The sequence below is a fragment of the Equus asinus genome, chromosome 12, assembly GCF_041296235.1.
Source record: "Equus asinus isolate D_3611 breed Donkey chromosome 12, EquAss-T2T_v2, whole genome shotgun sequence".
Taxonomy (NCBI): domain Eukaryota; kingdom Metazoa; phylum Chordata; class Mammalia; order Perissodactyla; family Equidae; genus Equus; species Equus asinus.
In genome coordinates, this window is record NC_091801.1 from 82,921,171 (window position 1) to 82,937,625 (window position 16,455).

Here is a 16,455-nt window from a genome sequence, read left to right on the forward strand (position 1 = left end):
ACCCGTGCGAGGTCGGCATTCAGAGAACATCTGGGGAAGGAACACGGAGATGAAAGAGACCCCGCCTGTGAGCCTGGGAAGGCCACACCCACCGCCCCATGGCAAGGTGGGGGATAAAGACCTGGAAGAGAATGTGCTGCTCTGGCTAGGTCAAGCTAAACACTTAAAACAATTAATAATTAAAATAAAGTGGGAAATGGGCAGCGTTAGTGGGGTCTGAGCTCCCGTTTCAGCGGAGGGCTCCTTTCTCCTGGGACCTCAAAGCTGGAAGGCACCCCAGATGTTGCTGGACCAACAGCAAACCTGCCTGTTGTTCTCTCCTTGAATGCACCCAGGATAGGGAACCCCAGCTTTCTGGTTAAACGTGGGAACCCTGGAGCAGCTCTACTCCTGACTTGCTGTGTGATCTTTGGAAGGTGCTTAACCTCTCTGTGTCTCATCTACAGAATGGGGAGAACAGGCCTTACCTCTTAGGGCTGTGTGGGAGTTAAATATGCTGGTGAACTGAGATTCACACCCAGGTCGGCAAGGCTCTGCCCTCCGCCCCCTGCTGCTCCTTAGGGAGGAATTGGGGGCTTCTGGGCACCATCCAACCACCCCCATCCACTACCGAGCACACATCTTCGGGGTGCCAGATGCTGGTCTGGGCACTGGGGACACAGCTGGGGACACAGGTGAGGTCCCCACTCAGACCGTGATGTGTGTTCTAACTGCTCAGGGGGACTTTCTGGCAGAGCTGAGAGCACAGTGGGGCTGAGAAGGGGATGGCCACGGAGATGGAGCTCTCAGAGGTGGTAACAGCTGAAAGGGACCACAGCAAGTGCAAAGGCCCTGAGGAGGGTGGGACCAACTGTTGGAGAAACAGCAGGTGCCTGAGGCTGCAGCAGCAAGGTGGCACATGGAGGAAGCCTGGAAGACAACCCTGGTCCCAGTCAGTTGGCCTTGGGACAGTGAGGTGCCACCCTGAAGGGTTCAGCAGAAGAGCAGGCACTCACTCTTGTCTTCCAGCGGTCACTACGGCTGCTGAGGGCCGATGGACCGAGGGGCGTCCTCCTTGGGGAAGTGGAGGCAGGACTGGAGCAGGCTTCGAGCCTGGGCATTTGCCTGGGCTGGGGGCTCAATGACCCTGGTGTGGGGGACAGGGTTGGGTGCATGGGCCCCAGGGAGACCCCGGCTTGTTTTCATGCCCACCTCTGTTCCCCCTCTGTCCTGGGCCTCCTCCCCCGCCACCACTGGCCTAGCCATAAGCCTTCCTAGGAAGGGCTGACCCACAGGGAACCCCCTCCGCACTCCCCAAGGGGCACCCTAAGATCTCCCCAGGGGCTGGCTGGGGGCGGGAACGGCTGGCCCCCCACGTGGCAGCGTGGTACGGAGGCGTGGCGGAGCGCAGGGGCTCAGGGGGGGTCCGTCCACGCGACCCCACTTCCCACCACCGGCCCTCAGAGGGACAGCAGCCACTCTGTGTGTGGCCCCCTTGTAAGCACCATCCAGGCCACGCGCTCCCAGCAACCCCGCCCGTGCACGTGGGGCTCAGCTTCGATCGACATGGGGGAAACTGAGGACTGCAGAAGTTTCCTGTAACCCCCGGCCTCCGGATCCCCTCCCTCCGCCCCGGCGCACACGCCCTTTTCATCCTCACTTTTGGGCAAACCCACCCTTGCGCCCGCTGTCCGCCGCCCCACACGCCCCTTCCCGCCCCGCGGAGCCGCCGGGCCGCGTGACCGCGGCGTGGGGAGCGCTCCCATTGGGCCCCGCCGCCCACGTGACCGGCGGCCGGCCGCGCGCCCGGGGGCCGGGGCCGCCCTTGCGCGCCGGGCCCACGTGCGCGCGCGCCCCGAGCTCTCCGCCCGTCGTGCCGGCGCCGGACCGCCAGGTCAGTCTCCTCGGCGCCGCTCGGCGGGGGCGCGCGGGGCCGAGGGCGCACAGGCGCGGCCCCGGCTCCGGACGCAGCTCCGGGGCGCGCAGGCGGAGGGCTGGCCGCCATCCCCGCGGAGGCGCGTCCCGAGACCCTCGCCCTGTGCCGGGCGGCCGCTCCCAGGAGCGCGGGCCCGGCGGGGGGCTGCCACGTGCAGGGTCTCAGCCCGGGAGGCCGGGCTTGGGGACGCAGCCTGCCGTTCCCCGCCTTGCGGGCAACGGGACGCCTCGGGCTGGAAGGCGTGACCCTCCTGTTTCTGCAGGGCGGGAAACCCGCTACCCCGAATTCATCCTCCCCAAGGTCCTGCGCAGAATCTGGCTCTGCCCCCATTCCCTGCTCAGTATCCGCATCTGCACAGTTCGGGGGACGTGCTCTCTAGAGCTCCTGCCCACCAGAACCCCACTGGGCTTCTCTGCCCCGGGGTAGGAGGGGGATGCCAGCGGATGTCGCCGGAGGCTGAGCTCCAGGTCCCAGTACCGTGGCTCAGACCCGCGTTGGGGCTGGTAGCCCGGCAACGGAGCCTCATCTCCCCAGGCAGTACCCCGCCTGCAGAAGGGGTCAGCTGCCTTGTCCCAGGTGTCGCAGGGATTAAACAGGTGGCTCTTGACAGGCTCCTATGTCCTGTGGCAGCTGGTGGCCGGTGGGGTTGGGGTGGGTGGGAGAGCAGCCATCAGCCCAGCCCGGCGCTTTCTGGGAGGAACGTGGTGACCCCACAGGTCAGAGCCTGGCTGTCGAGGTAAGGCTGCCTGTCTGCTCTGAGATAGCAGGTCTGAGGGCAGCTGGGGCCCAGGCCAGCAGGTCGCAGTGTGCCTGGGCACCCCAGCCCTGGCAGACGGGCATGCGCCGTGCCTCCTCTCCTGGCCTGTGGGCTCTGTGGTCTGCTGTGAGGCGACAGCGGGTGCCAAGCGCCAGTGTGGCGTGTGGGCACTGAGGGGGCCCTGCTTCTAGGCTGGAGCAGTGCGGGGGACTGTGGACCAGATGCCGTCAATGGCCACAGGGTGCCCCCGTGGCCTTGCCCAAATGGAAGCCCTGTGCAGTACTGTGCCAGCACCCTGCCCCACTGACCTCACAGCCTCCCACGAGGTTATTAACCTCATTCTCGGCGAGGCCCTGCGAGGTGGAGACGTCCACCCCACAGCTGCAGACCTAACCAGAGCCTGTTTCCTCGTCCGTGAAGGGGGTGCTGGTTGTCCCACCCTGCAGGCTGCTGTGAGGAGTAAACCAGAGAGGCGCCGAGCCGGGAGCCCACCCTGAGGCAGGCATGGGGGTCTCCCCACGCCCCCCATCCCCGGGTACCCTCACTGCAGGTATTCAGGAGAGAAGCTGTCCTGGTCAAGTGAGAATGCCAGGGTGCCCCTTGAATGTGCCGTGGTGCAGCTGGCTGCCCCCTCCACAAACACACAGTGTGCCAGGCCCCACGCTGGGCTCAGCCTCAGCATCCTGTGTCTCCCTTGGGACTGTGACACTGTGTAGCCGATGGGGCTGTGTGTGCTGACCGGTGCGTGTGTCCAGGGCCCACTCTGCCGGGTGGGCTCCCTCCACTGAGGACCAGGGAACAGAACAGATGTGGCCCTGCCCTCGTGGGCCCTGCCTTCAGTGCCCGGTGGTCTGGTGGGAGGTGGGGAAGCGTGGCTGGGAGAAGGGAGTTGCCAGGGTGTGTGGGGCGCCTGCTGGGAGCCAGGCCCCTTCCCCACCCCATCCTGTCTACCCCCTGACAACGGGAGGCATTGTCCACTCCTCGTGCAATGAGAGGCTGAGGCTCAGCGAGGCTCCTCGCTTCCTGAGGTCACATGGCCTCTGGCAGGGTGGCTCAGGAAGGAGGCCCCTTCTGTCGGACCCCACGTCTGACCCCGTGACCCGAGTCCCCTGTGCGGGCTGGGCAGTGTCCCATTCGGTAAACTGGGAGGCTGGCCCAGGCCAGGGTGGGTGGAAGGGCCTCAGCCAGGCCCACTTCCTGCCGCAATGACCACCTGCTGCCTGGCTGCCCGGCCCTGGCCTGGCCTGGGGCCCGTCCCCTCCCCTGCCCAGGCCTCAGCTGGGAACCCAGGGAGTTGGGGGGGAAGCTGGGCGCATGTCCCCTGCCAGCCCTCGAAAGGCAGGTGGTGGTGTGTATGTTTGGACGACACGAGCCCCAGTGCCTGGGGGTCTCAGCCTCAGCGGGCGTCGAGGCGGCTTGAGCCTCGTGGGGACCGGTGTTCTCCTCTCTGAGAGGCGACAGTCTGTCAGGGTGGCTGGGGTGAGCTTCCACGGTTCCCAGTTGGCACAGCGGGCAGGGAGTTTCGGAGACTGCTTGTCCAGACTCAGGCCTGAGCCCAGCATTGCCCCCCACTGTCCCAGGGTCTCAGGCCTCTGTGCCACTAACCCCTGCTCTGTCCTGAATCTTCCAGGCCACCACCTTTATTGTGCACCTACTGTGTGCTCTGCTCGAGCTTGGCTGAGTCCTGGATGGGACAAGCTTGGGATGCAGGACCCTGGAAGGTCGGTGCAGGCCAACCGTGAACGAAGTGGTGCCCAGAGGTGTTGGGGCCAGAGCCCCTGCTCAGGGCCCGGCGGGGCTGGGGCCAGCAGGGAGGAGAGCCCAGGGTCCTGTGCTCAGGAGTTGCTTGCTGGACGAGAGGCTGGTGGGGCCGGGCCCGGAAGGTGGGTTCAAGGCCCCTCTCCTGCTGGGTGACCCCGGGGGTGGGCGTCACCGCCCTCGGTCTCCGTCCTGCACCAGCAAATAAGAGGCTGTACCAGATCAGTGTTTGTCGTCTTGGGAGGCACCCCCAGGTGCTTGGTGCTCTTTGAGATGCACACGCACATCCCCAGGAGATTCTGATGTCCCCAGGCAGGAAGCACCATTGCTAATGTGGACAGATGGAAGGTTGGGCCCCCCGCCCACTGCAGCAGCCTGTGGTTCCGTTCCCTGATTCCGATCCTGGCGATGGGGTGGCAGGAGCCCTGGAATGTTCTAGAGCAGGACGGTGGGATGGAGCAGGGCCTGTAGGGATTCGACTTCCCTGGGTTATGGCCAGAAGTGGGGGCATCAAGAGGAAGGCTCCCACCATGGGGGCCTGGGGGTCTTGGGTGCAGGGCTGGGGGCTGTGGGCTGGAACAGAACTCTAAGCCGAGGACATTGGGGTGGGTGCGTCCCTGCCTGGCTGCACAGAGCGTGCTAGTCGATGGCAGGTCCTCGGCAGTGTGGCTTTGGGCCAACTCTTCTCCTCTGGGGTCTCAGGTTCCCTTTCTGCAGAAGGGGGCTCTGACCTACTCTCTGCGGCTCCTCCATCCCCCCAACCCCCCCTGGGAGCCGAGGAGCCTGTTCCCACGGCCTCACTCGCCGCAGAGACCCCGCAGCCGGGGCTGGCCCAGCTGGAGGAGGCGGGTGCGAGGCTCTGCCCGTCCCCTTCCCATGGGACCGGTGCTCCCGGCTGGCTGCTCTCCTGGCCCCGGGGCCCCTCTTGTGACTCAGGCTTCCTGGAAGAGGCTCGGAGAGTGCGGAGGATTCCCCACCACCCCACCCAGAGTTCCTGCCCACCCGCCCGCATGCCCCATCCCACCCCCGCAGCTGCACACGGGGGCTTTACCTGCTTATCTGCTCTGCCCCTGGCTGCAGTCGTGCCCCTTCCTGCTGGCTCCCCCCACCTCCCCCTTGTCTGCTGGTGTCGGGACAGCAGCCCCCTCGGCCCCGCGCCTGGCCTGGGCCCTGCCAAAGCAAACATCTCCCTCCTTCCTTTCATCTCCTCGCCGGGTCAGCTGCTGGGCTTCCTCCTGGCCTCCGATCCTCTCTGGCCGCCTGCCCGGTGGCCCATCTGCTGGGAATTGCCATGCGGAACTCAGGGGGTGCCCGGGACTGCCCGGGGCTCCCCACAGTGACCTCACTGTCCGCTCCACACGGCCCTAGGGAGCCCAGAGCCGTGGCCCCAGCTCTGCCGGCCTCTCTGGGCCTGCCCCTGCCCTTCCTGGACCTCGGTTTTCTTGTCTGGAGAATGGGGAGCTTAGAGCAGACCACGGACCCCCCAGCAGACTGGGTGAGGGGTCCGGACAAAGCTGATGGCCTTGGTGGTGAAGCCCCAGCCGCCTTAGCCAGGCTTCCTGCTTCCAGTCCTGCACCTGCCCTGTGTGACCGGATCATGGAGGCTCGCCGTGTACGCTCTCTGAGGCCTGTGACCTCGGGAAGAGCTGTCCGTGGGTGCCTCGGTTTCCCTGTCTGTCAAGTTGTACTCTTGGGCCAGGCCCTGTGCAGGGGGTGGGCAGAGAGTGCCTGGGGTCCTGCAGTGACAGGACCGCCTGGCCCTGGGAGCTCATGTGCGGGGAGAGACAACATTCAAACAGTGCTCTGTGTTGTTATTGTTTCAATCACAGATTTAGTGAGGTTCCTTCTAATGATGCAAACAGCCCAGGACTCCGTGGCTGCTGTGGGCCCTGGGCTTCCGGGCCTGCGCTTGACTTCACAGGAGCAGACGGCCCAGACACGCTGTTCTGCATCTCACTTGAAATTTCCCTTGATGCTGACTGTGGACCACTCCCCTGATGGCGCTTGTTGGCCCTTGTTTGTTAATCAGGACCCTTGTGATAGGCTTTTATAAACAGGGCCCTCGTCCCTCCCGCCCCCATCACCTCCGTCTTGGCTGCTGCGTAGACGGGTAGGTGGTGCAGGCTACTGGCTTGGCCTCACTCCTGCCTCCCAGTGCCTCTTGTGGGGTGACCCAGGCCTGTGCTGGCCCCTGTGGGGGATGGGAGGAAGCAGAAAGAGATGGTCTTGAACCCAGGAGGGAGCCGTGGGTGAATAGGACCCACAGGAGACCCAAAACTTTGAGGCCGTGGTGGGGCAGGAAGTCAAGGTGGCCTTCTGGGAGGAGGTGGCATCTGGCCTGGGCTTGAAGGATGTAGGCGTCACAGTAGCTGGAGAGAGGGGGCTCTAGGAAGGGGGCTAGGTGAAGGCAGACCCCCGTGGGGCTCAGGGCCTGTTGAACAGCATCACCCTATGTGGTATCACCACATGCTTGTGCGGGGCCGGCGGTGAAGCTCGTCTGGGACGCCTCCCTGACCCTTACTGACCCTCACGGTCAGCTGTGTGGCAGCTGCTGTCACCACCTCGGTTCCCAGGCGGGAAAGCTAGGCATTTGAGGCCGAGTGCGTGCTCAGGGTGTCAGGGTGGGACATGGGGCTGGGGTGGAAGGCAGGTGTCTAGTGCTCCTTCAGCCAGGGCTGTGCGGTCCTAGCAGAGCGGCCTGGGGCCATACCGGCCATCCCCTTGTCCTGCTGTGGCCTGGGGTATAACTTGCCTGTCTGTGCCTCAGTTCCCCATCTGTAAATGGGGGTGCAAAGCCCTTTTGTGGGGATGTTGGGAGGCATGGGGGGGTGGGCCCAGGCGGCCTGGCCACGCAGTGGGTGCTCTGTGGTGGGTGACGCGGCCCTCCCTGCTCCCGCCGCTCCTCCGTGGCCTGCACGGCTGGGCCGTTCCCACGGCTGCTGGGCAGCGGCAGGAAGCCATCTGGAGGCCTTGTTTACCCCTCCCCCTGCTGCCCTGGCAGGAAGTCACCGGAAGGGCCGTCCCGAGGGGCCCCCAGGCCTGTGAGGACAGCCAGTGGTTGGGGGTCCCCAGCTGGAGTGTGGGGGCAGGGAATGCGGAGGACAGAGCCAGGCGCAGCTGAGCGCCCCAGGGCCCACCGTGTCACGTGGCCTGGAGCGTGGGTTAAATCATTCGTCGAGGGTGTCCATCTGTCCATCCACCCTGTCAGCTACCCCGTCCCCCAGCTTGGGCCCCAGACAGGGCCCAGTGCGGCCGTGGCCCACCAAGTCACAGTCTCTGAACGTGGACGAGGCCACGGCAGCCTCAGCCGTGGGTCGTCTGTGTGATGTTGGGGAAGGGTGGGGTCCAGGGAGCCAGAGGAGGGGCTGCTATCCCACGGGGTGGGGGGGCCACCGGAAGAGACCTTGGGGCCAGCTGACGGTCGAGGAGGAGGTGTCCAGGAGAAGTGGGGAGAGGGGTGCAGGCAGAGGGTCGGAGGCCACCCCGTGTGGTGGGTCTGAGGGCTGAGAGGGTGGAGGTGGCAGGAGGCAAGGTAGAGAGGGGGTAGGGTCTGGGGCATGGACGGTGACAGTGGGGGGATGGTGACCATAGGGGTGGTCACAGTCCTGCAGACCCCTTTCTCTCCACCCCTCCCCCACCTCTCCCGCCCCTCCTCTGACCCCCCACAAGACCCCCAGAGCAGCCTGTAGATCCAGACATGCCCGGAGCAGGATCTGGGCCTGGGCTTCTGCCCCTTGGGATGTGCCCAGCTGCCCTGGCATTTGCGGCCACTGCGATGCCCAGTGACTGGCCTGAGTGTGGCCCGCCAGGCCTGGGGACTGTTCCCACGGACACTGCCAGCTGGGCCTGCCCTGCCCTAGGAGGGACCTTGACCCCAGCATGGCCTTGTGTCCTGTGTTCTTGGCTGCCTCCCGCATTCAGGAGCCTGGTGGGCTCGAGGTTCAGACAGCCCTGCCTGGCCAGCCACGGGGGGCCGAGGAGCATCCCCAGCCTTGGTTTCTTCCTCTCCCCCCCTTAGTTCTTGGCCTGCCTGTGTTCTCACTGCTTTTCCTCCCTCTCCCCTCCCCCCTCCTCTCCTTCCTCCCTTTGGGAGGTTGTGGCCCAGGGTCCTTGTGGGCAGAGCCCTCCCTGAATGTGCTGGGGTTTGGGGCCAGGCGAGTGTCCCCCACCCTCCCCGTGAGGAAGTGAGCGTGAGAACCAGGGCTTCGGTCGGGATCCGGGATCCAGGAGACGCGGTGGGAGGCGTGTCCATCGGCCAGTCCTGGGCGAGAGTGGATGTTCCAGGGGCATCCACGGGCTGAGGAGGGCGGTCGTGGGCCTGTCCCGGGAGGGTCGCTGGCTGTTCCCAAGCCCGTATGTACTGCGTGCGAGGTCTGCTAGTCTGTGACCCAGCCTCACAGCCGCCCTTGGGGTGCCGGCACCCCGTTTGCAGAGGATCGCCTCTCCAGGGCAGAGCCTAGGCTGACCCTGGGTCTGAGCAGGGGCGGCCTTGCCCCACTGCCTTGTCATGAGACACTAGGTCCCACAGAACATGGAAGCAGAGGGAGGGTGCAGTCTTTAGAAGACGGTGGGCTGTGTGCGTGCCCAGGCGGTGGCTGGGTTCCCTGGCGCTTGCTGAGATGCATTTGAAATGGGAGCAGCCTGAGGGGTGTTGGGGCACCCTGGGCAGAGGGTCAGGAGCCCGGGGAGCTGGCCTCGGGACAGCAGCTGGCGTCAGCTCCTCAGAGTGTTTTTTCCTGGGGGTATGACAGGATGGGGGTCCCCCCGCCCCTCCCCTCCTGTGAGGGGGTCTGGCTGGAAACTGGGTGGAAAGTGGGAGAGTCTCGGTGTGTTGAGGGGTCCGGTTGGGGGCTCCTCAGCAGCCGAGGGCCTCTCTCCCTCTCCTGCTGTTGCTGGGCTGAGTCTGGGAGTGCTGGCCCCCAGGGTCCCCACCTGGTTGCTGTGGCCAGGAACGGCGCTTTTCTCCCCGTGAGCTCCCCTGCACCCCAGCACAGCCGTGGCGTCCAGAAGGGCTAGGTGATTGTCAGCTGGTGACTGGGCCTCCGAGGAGCTGGGATTCAGATGGACAGGGTGGTGCCAGGCGGGGGTCTTAGGTAGGTGGCACTGAGTGGGCAGAGGCCTGGTGGCAGCACAGGATACTGTGAGGACACAGTGCTCCTGGCAGAGGGCACAGTGTGTGCAAAGGGCCGGAGGCAGGCCCATGCTGGCAAGTTGCAGGAATGGCAGGAAGGCAGGTGAGGCTACAGCAGAGAGAGCAGGGGAGCGGTGGGAGAGGGGGGTCGGCAGGTGGGCCTTCGGGCGTAAGGGTGTGGGCTTCTTTCTGAGTGCCACTGGAGGGTGTCAGCTGAGGAGGACAGGATGGACTTAGGTGTCACCGGGTAGGAAGTGGAGGGGCAGGGGCAGGGGCACCCAGATGCGAAGGTAGGGGCTGGCTCTGGGCAGAGCTCCCCCCAGGCAGCACCTGGCCCAGGTGTTATCATCTCACCTGTCACCCCCCACTCGCCCTGGGGTGGCGCTCCTGGGCCCGCTGGGGATTCTAGGAGTTTCCGCTCCCTCCTCTTTTGCTTAGTCCTGGGACACACCTGGATTTGCAATGGCAGAGACCTGCCCGTTGCTGCAGGGATGCTGAGAGCCCATGCCCACCGGAGCCTGCCCTCCCGGGAGCAGCCCCTGCGGGTTCCCCCGAAGCCTGGACACCTCTCTGCTCTCCACCCTGGCCTGCCTCCTGGCCGTGGCTCAGGCTGTGCCCTCCGCCCCGCACACCCACCCCCATTCTCCCTTCTTGGTTGGATCTCTTAAGGCCAAAGGGGGACAGCGTGCCCTGCAATGAGTGCCTTATGGGTGTCGTACAGCAGGCCGCCCAGGGCAGTCCCACTCTCAGGGCTGTCTGCAGTGCTGCTGTGGCTGAATGGGGCCTAGACTCCAGGGGGTCACGCGTGAAGCTGCAGGTGTCTGTCTGGCAGGGAAGGTGGCCCCTGCACGGGTGAGGGAGGTGTCGCCCCGTGGAACCACCTGGCTCTGTGCTCCTCTCTTGTCTGGCGCTCGCTCTTGTCTGTGAGCGAGCGCGCCCTCATTCTGCTCTGAGCCGGCTTTGCCTCCTGCCCCTTCCCTCCCCAGCGAATGCATCTCCCGCCTGTGCTCACTCGTGCGTTAGTTGTGTTTTAACTTCTAAAAGCGCTTGGACAAACCTCCCCGCCCTCAGAGGCCAGCGGGCCAGCCTGGAGCCCTGGAGGGCGCCTCCCCACCTGTCTGTCTGCTGGGACCTCTGTCCCTCCCCGACCTGCCCAGTGCCCTCGGCAGCCTGGTGCAGCCCCCTGGGCCCGGGAAGGGGCCAGCTAGGTGCCCCCAGGTGTGGACCCAGATCCTGCCCACCATGGCCCCGGACCCCCAGGCCTGCACCCCCCTGCATACCCCGTCTGCCCCCTCACTCCCTCCCGGGGTTTCTTCCCACACCTGGGCGCGTGGAGGACTCCACCAGGTTGTGTTAGTTGGCATCTAAGCCTCCTGCTGTTCTGGTACTCTGTGGGGTCTCGGCGGGATGGATGCCTGTGGGTGTTTGTTGAGACGGCCCCCATGTCCAGCATCGCTCCCTGGGATGTGCTGCGGCTGAGGCCCTGTGGGTGAAATGAAAACAGATCTGGAAGTGACCCCAGTGTCCGTCAGCTGAGGAGCAGATAAGCAGAATGTGGTCTCTCCACACAGTGGAATATTACTCAGCGGTGGAAAAGGACGAAGTCCTGGTCTGCACTACGACATGGATGACTCTTAAAAGCGTTGTGCTGGGTGAAGGAAGCCAGACACAAAAGACCACATAATGTACGATTTCATTCAGGTAAAATGTCCAGAAAGGGCAAAGCTGTACAGACGGAGAGTAGATGAGTGGTTCCAGGGCTGGGGTGGGTCGTGGGGAGGCTCACTAACAGGTGTGGGGTTTCTTTTTGGGGCGATAGAAATGTTCTGGGATTAGACAGTGGTCATGATAACACAACACTGTGAATGTACTAAAAAATACCAAAGTGCATACTTTAAAATAGTTAAAATAGTCAACGTCAAGTTATGTGCATTTCATCTCAATTAAGAAAAGGAAATTTAAACAGCTGCCCTGCCCCGCACAGCCTGGCCAGAGCGGGGCCTCGGTTAAAGTCTGCAGAATAGGATTAACCCAGCTCTGCCCTGGCGGCCAGCAGGGAGGGACTTTGTTAGCTCTTAGAGAAGAGAGGGAAGCTGACACTGGCGCTGCGCTGGGACACGGCGGGGACTTGAGAAGCGCTGGAAAGCGGAGTGAGGCCGTCTTCCCTCCTGCCTGAGCGAGGGCCTTGCCACGGTGAGGTTTGTTGAGTGAATGAAGGAGGGGAGGCTTAGGGACAGGTTGACGTGTGCGAGCATCAGTCCCCAATGCGCACGGCCTGGGCTCCTGTTTGTCGAGAGTCTGTCGTCAGTGTCTCCCCCCGGGTGTCTGTCGAGCCTGAGTGGCCGGGTGCACACGGGGTGCGGCACAGGGTCGTGACAGACGAGGACTGCACAGTGTCTGAGCGTGGCCCTGGGCAGCCCCGTCTTGCTCTGCACGCAGTCCTTGCCCCATCCGGGCTCAGAGCTGCCCTGGGGTCAGATGGAGCAGTGGGCACACCTTGGTCACCTCTAAAGTATGTGCCTCGCCCGTTCTGTCCTTGTACACTTCCTCGTTTCTCCTGGCTGGTCCCTGTGAGGAGGGGCCCGAGGCCCGCTCGCCCACCCAGCTCTGGGCATTTTGCCCTGTGTGAAGAAGGTGCAGCCCCGGGGCTCCTGGCTCCCGAGGGGCTGACTGGTGGTGGCCCCCCAAGTCCGGGCCCGGCTCTGTGTGGGGAGGCCTGCGAACTGCATCGTCCATCTGACTGCATGGTGCTGCTGAGTGGGACAAAGTTCCCGGGCCCTGGGGCCTGTCCTCTGAGCTCCCTGGCCCCTGCCCCACCTTTAGGGTCCGAGGCTGTTAGTGCTGCCACCCCAGGGAGAGGGGCTCAGTCTGCTCCTGTGTGGGGAGCAGGCAGGGAGCCGGCTGGGAGTGGCCCGCGCTGTGCCTGTCACAGGCCTGCCAGCCTGGTGGCTGCGGCCGCACCTCCCGCCACCCGTGCTGGGCGCCCCAGCAATGCCCAGAGCCTCGGGAGGGAGCAGGGCCCAGCGCAGACCCCAGGCTGGAAGGCGCCTTATAAAGTGCCCGGTGGTTTCCAGTCCCTCCTGGGGGGTCCTCAGATGCTCGGGAGAGGGGGCTTTCCCTCGGGACACCGGTTCTGATGGTTACCTGCCCCCTTCCCTGGAGCAAGCAGGTGCTCTAGGCAGCCGTGCAGGTGGCCTGGGGTCCTGATGCCCAGCTCCCTGGACACACTGTGCTGGGCCCTCTGCTGCCTGCTGTCTGGGAAAGCTGTCTGATGTCGCTGGCCAGGCTGCCGCAGGGCTGGCAGGGGCAGGGGTGAGGGTGGCGTGCTTGGCGCGTGGTGGTGCCTGGGGAGGGGTCTTCCTCCAGTCTGGGCTGTCGTCATGGCCTGTGACACCTGCAGCCAGGAGCTCATCTCGCCACCCTCAGTCAGTGTCACCATGGCATGAACAATGTGGGGACACCAGGCAGGGGGTCAGGGTGCGGGGGTGGCCGGACCTGGCCTCTGCCCCCACCCCTGCTGTGACGGTCACCGCAGTGACAACCAGTGTGGCCCGCCTGTGACGCTCTTCCTGGCCACGAGCCGGGGTCTTTGTGGTCACATTTCACAGATGAGGCGCCAGCTCAGAGAGCTGGACCCGGCCACACAGGCGAGCGGGAGTCAGGGCGCCAGGAGGCCGCTGGGAGGCTGGGGCCCGAGGCTGCCCCAGCCTGGCGTTGCTGAGGGGGTCTTCCGTGAGTGCCTCCATCGCTAGTGCCTGGTGTCAAAAACATTCTGGAAATGTGCTGATGGCTGCCCCCCATCCCCGTATCAGAGACGAACGGTCTCTGAGACGTGCTGTGGGAAAGAAGCCCCCTGCAGTGCCCTGAGGAACCCACTGGGAGGACCACAAACCTGAATGTGGATCCTCCTGGGGACCTCAGAGTCCTGCCAGAGGCCCGTGGGTGCCCAGCACTGCAGAAGCATTTGAGGGGCTCGGGCAAAGCTGCGTGGAAGAGGAGCGTCCTTCCAGACTCCAGGAGAACAGCCACCCGCAGCCCCACGAAGGAGGAGCTTCTAGCGAACCCGTTTTACAGATGAGCGAACTGAGGCACAGGGAGGTTGAAAGATGTGCCTAATGTCACACAGCTGGCAATGGGGGAGCCAGGATGGGACCCAGTCCAGGCTCCCAAGCTGGGGACCCTGTGGGAGGGGCCGGTTCTGCGGGCAGTAGCCATAGCCTGAGCAAGAGTGTGGGACCGATGCTGGAGCCACGCTGGGCTTGGGGTGACAGGAGGGAGCTGTCCCCTCCCCTCGGGTCCCCTGAGAACCTGCCCGGCCTGGGTTAGGGCAGAGGCTCCATCTCGGGGTTGGTTCCCGTTGGTATTACGGTCACTGGCACCCACAAGGTTATGGGAGGTGGTGACTGTATGGGGTACGTGGAGTCCCGGGCACGGTGCAGCGATGGCCCCTCTGGGCGTGGGGGCCGGTGGGGTGTGAGGCGCCCGTAGGGGCACACAGCGGCGTCTGGGCCACGGTCACCCTCCTGTGGCCTGGCTGCTCGGGGCGGGGCTGCTGAGGCGTGGGGGATAGAGCCCCTGGGTGGTTCGGGTCCCCGAGTACCCTGCACGGGGCCCGGCAACCGAGACGGCCCGAGAACGCCACGGGGCCAGCATGAGGCCGACGCGCTCCTCGCCTGAACGGGCTTCTGATGGGACCTGGTGAGGAGCGAGAGGCAGCCCGCGGCGGGCCCTCGGCCCCGCGCCCGCAGGCCCCTCTCTGTTGCCAGCCTCGGCCGCCCTCGCGCCTGCTCTTTGGGGCGCCAGGGGGCTGCGTCTCGCTGCCAGGCTGGCCCAGAAATAGCCGTGACCTCTGCACCCGGCTTGGCAGCGCCCAGCCCGCAGGCCTACGTGCACCCCGCTGGGTCCGGGCGGCGCGGCCGGTTATTTTGGCCGTGGCCTCCCGAGGCCAGGTCAGAGCTCTTTCCCGCGGCCCCTCTGACGCGCGTCCACTGGGCCTTGGCCCGCAGCCTGGCCACCTCCGTGACCTCGTGGCCCCCTCCTGCCCCTGACCCCAGTGGCCTGCACTCTGGGCAGGCAGGGGGCTCCTGGGGCTAGCGCAGGCGCTGGCAATGGGGCCTCCTGGAGCCAGGACATCTTTCAGAGGGCTGGGCCTCAGTTTCCCCTTCAGGGGCTATTTTAAGGAGAAAATACATAGGAAGTGCCCACCTTGGGTTGGCTCCGAAACCTGGCTCAGCCCCTCTTAGCTGTGTGGGCTCAGGCAAGTCACTGACTGCTCGGCCTGGGCCTCAGTGTCCTCATCCATACCCTGGGGCCATGGGTGCCTTCCAGGACTGCTTTGAGGGTGGGTGTGGGGAGGGGCCTGTGTCGAGGGCACTGTGTGAGGCCATTACATGGAGCGGTCCTCGGGCCTTCCCCCCATTTCACAGGACTGGACCCCAGGCCTAGGGAGGGGACATCCATGGGATGTACGAGGAGTGGTGAGCTGGGCAGTGGCCGAGTGTGGACTCAGGGCCGTGAGTGGCCTGTGGACCTGGGTTCCAGCTGGGCCGCAGTCTCCTCTTCTGTGACGTGGGCAGAATGTGCATGCCTCCTGCTCTGGCCAGCTTCTAGGGGTGGTGATGAGCACAAGTGGCCACCAAGCCCTGATGCCCCAAGGTCCCGTCACCCCTGAGGCCCAAAGCTTGCTGGGCACCCGTCCCACAGGGTCCTGCTGTGGAGGACAGGCCAGCTCTGCTCCCTGCCTCCCAAGTGGGTACAGAGGGGCTGGTGGGCGTAGGGGATTGGCTGCCCTGTCTGAGGGCGGAGGCCCCCTCCCCTGAGGTGCTGGGGAGGGGTCTGACCCTGCCTCCTGTTGGGATCAGACTACAGCAGGAGGGGCTGCATTGCCCGCCTGGGGCTGGCCGCACGCTGACGGCCCTTCTCCCGTGCCCCGGGTCTCCCTCTCACTTGGGACCCTGCCCTGCCCTGCACAGGGGTCCTGAGGAGGAGCCACTGCTGCCCCTCCACGGAGAGCAGCTGGGGGCCCCGGGTGGGCGCGTGGAATCCAGCCCAGTTCTGGGTCCCTTCTGCAGAGTAGGCTTAACGAGCCTGCTCCTCTCCTGTGTGCCCGCCCCCTGCCCTCCAGGCCATGGGACAAGTCTGTGGGCACCTGCGGGGTGGGCACCTGTGGGTTACAGTTCCTGTTGGCTCGCCTTGCCACGGGCCGGTTATACTCCCTTCGTGCTGGTGACTCAGAAGACCCAGAGAGGTTGGGAGATGGGCCCGGGGACACACATCAGCTGTGGGGAGGACTTTCTTAGTTGTCCTGGGCATCCCAGTGGGCACTCAGTGTAGGCCTTGTCCCTTTATGGGCTGAGGACCCCTGTGGGGCCTCCAACTGATCCTAGTGGGTGAGGATTGGTGGGCAGCCTCCCCCGGCCAGTGTGCGGAACTGTTAGGCCACACAGACCCTCTGCGAGGGCCATGACACCTACTCCAGGTCTCTGAGGCCCTGGCCCAGGGGTGGGCTTGTGCCCTGGGGTTCCTTTTGCCTGTCGAGGGTCCCGTGTGTGCACATGGCACGGGAGGGGCCGGCGCTCTGCCTGGTGAACTGGAGAGTCCTGACTCTCTTGGGGAGGCCAGACTCGGGGGCCGCCTCTGGGTCTCCTGGGGGCCTCCACGTTCCTGGCAGGGGCTGGAACTGGGGGCCTGGGGGTGTGAGGGCCTCTCAAGGGCCATGAGCTCCAAGTGGATCCGTGAAACTCCGTGCCCTGCTGGGACACCACGCCCATTCTGGGCACCAGCCTTCAGGGGCCTTGGAGACTCGGTGGCATGGTGCCAGGAGTTGGTGCCAGCCCAACGTGGCCCCAGAGGAGAGTGCCGGGCACTGAGGGTACAGGCTGGGGCTGGCTTTCA

The 16,455-nt window shown here is 65.1% G+C and overlaps 1 protein-coding gene across 2 annotated transcripts in view; it reads left to right on the forward strand.

Moving 5' to 3' along the window:
- The first annotated feature begins 1,782 nt into the window (after window positions 1–1,782).
- PTP4A3 (protein tyrosine phosphatase 4A3) overlaps window positions 1,783–16,455 on the forward strand; it is a 36,893-nt gene continuing 22,220 nt past the window's right edge. The window contains exon 1 of one of the 2 annotated variants that reach the window (XM_070481704.1): window positions 1,783–1,873. The gene's annotated coding sequence lies outside the window, so the exon portion shown is untranslated. The remainder of the gene's footprint in view (window positions 1,874–16,455) is intronic. The other variant, XM_070481709.1, reaches the window with a different exon arrangement.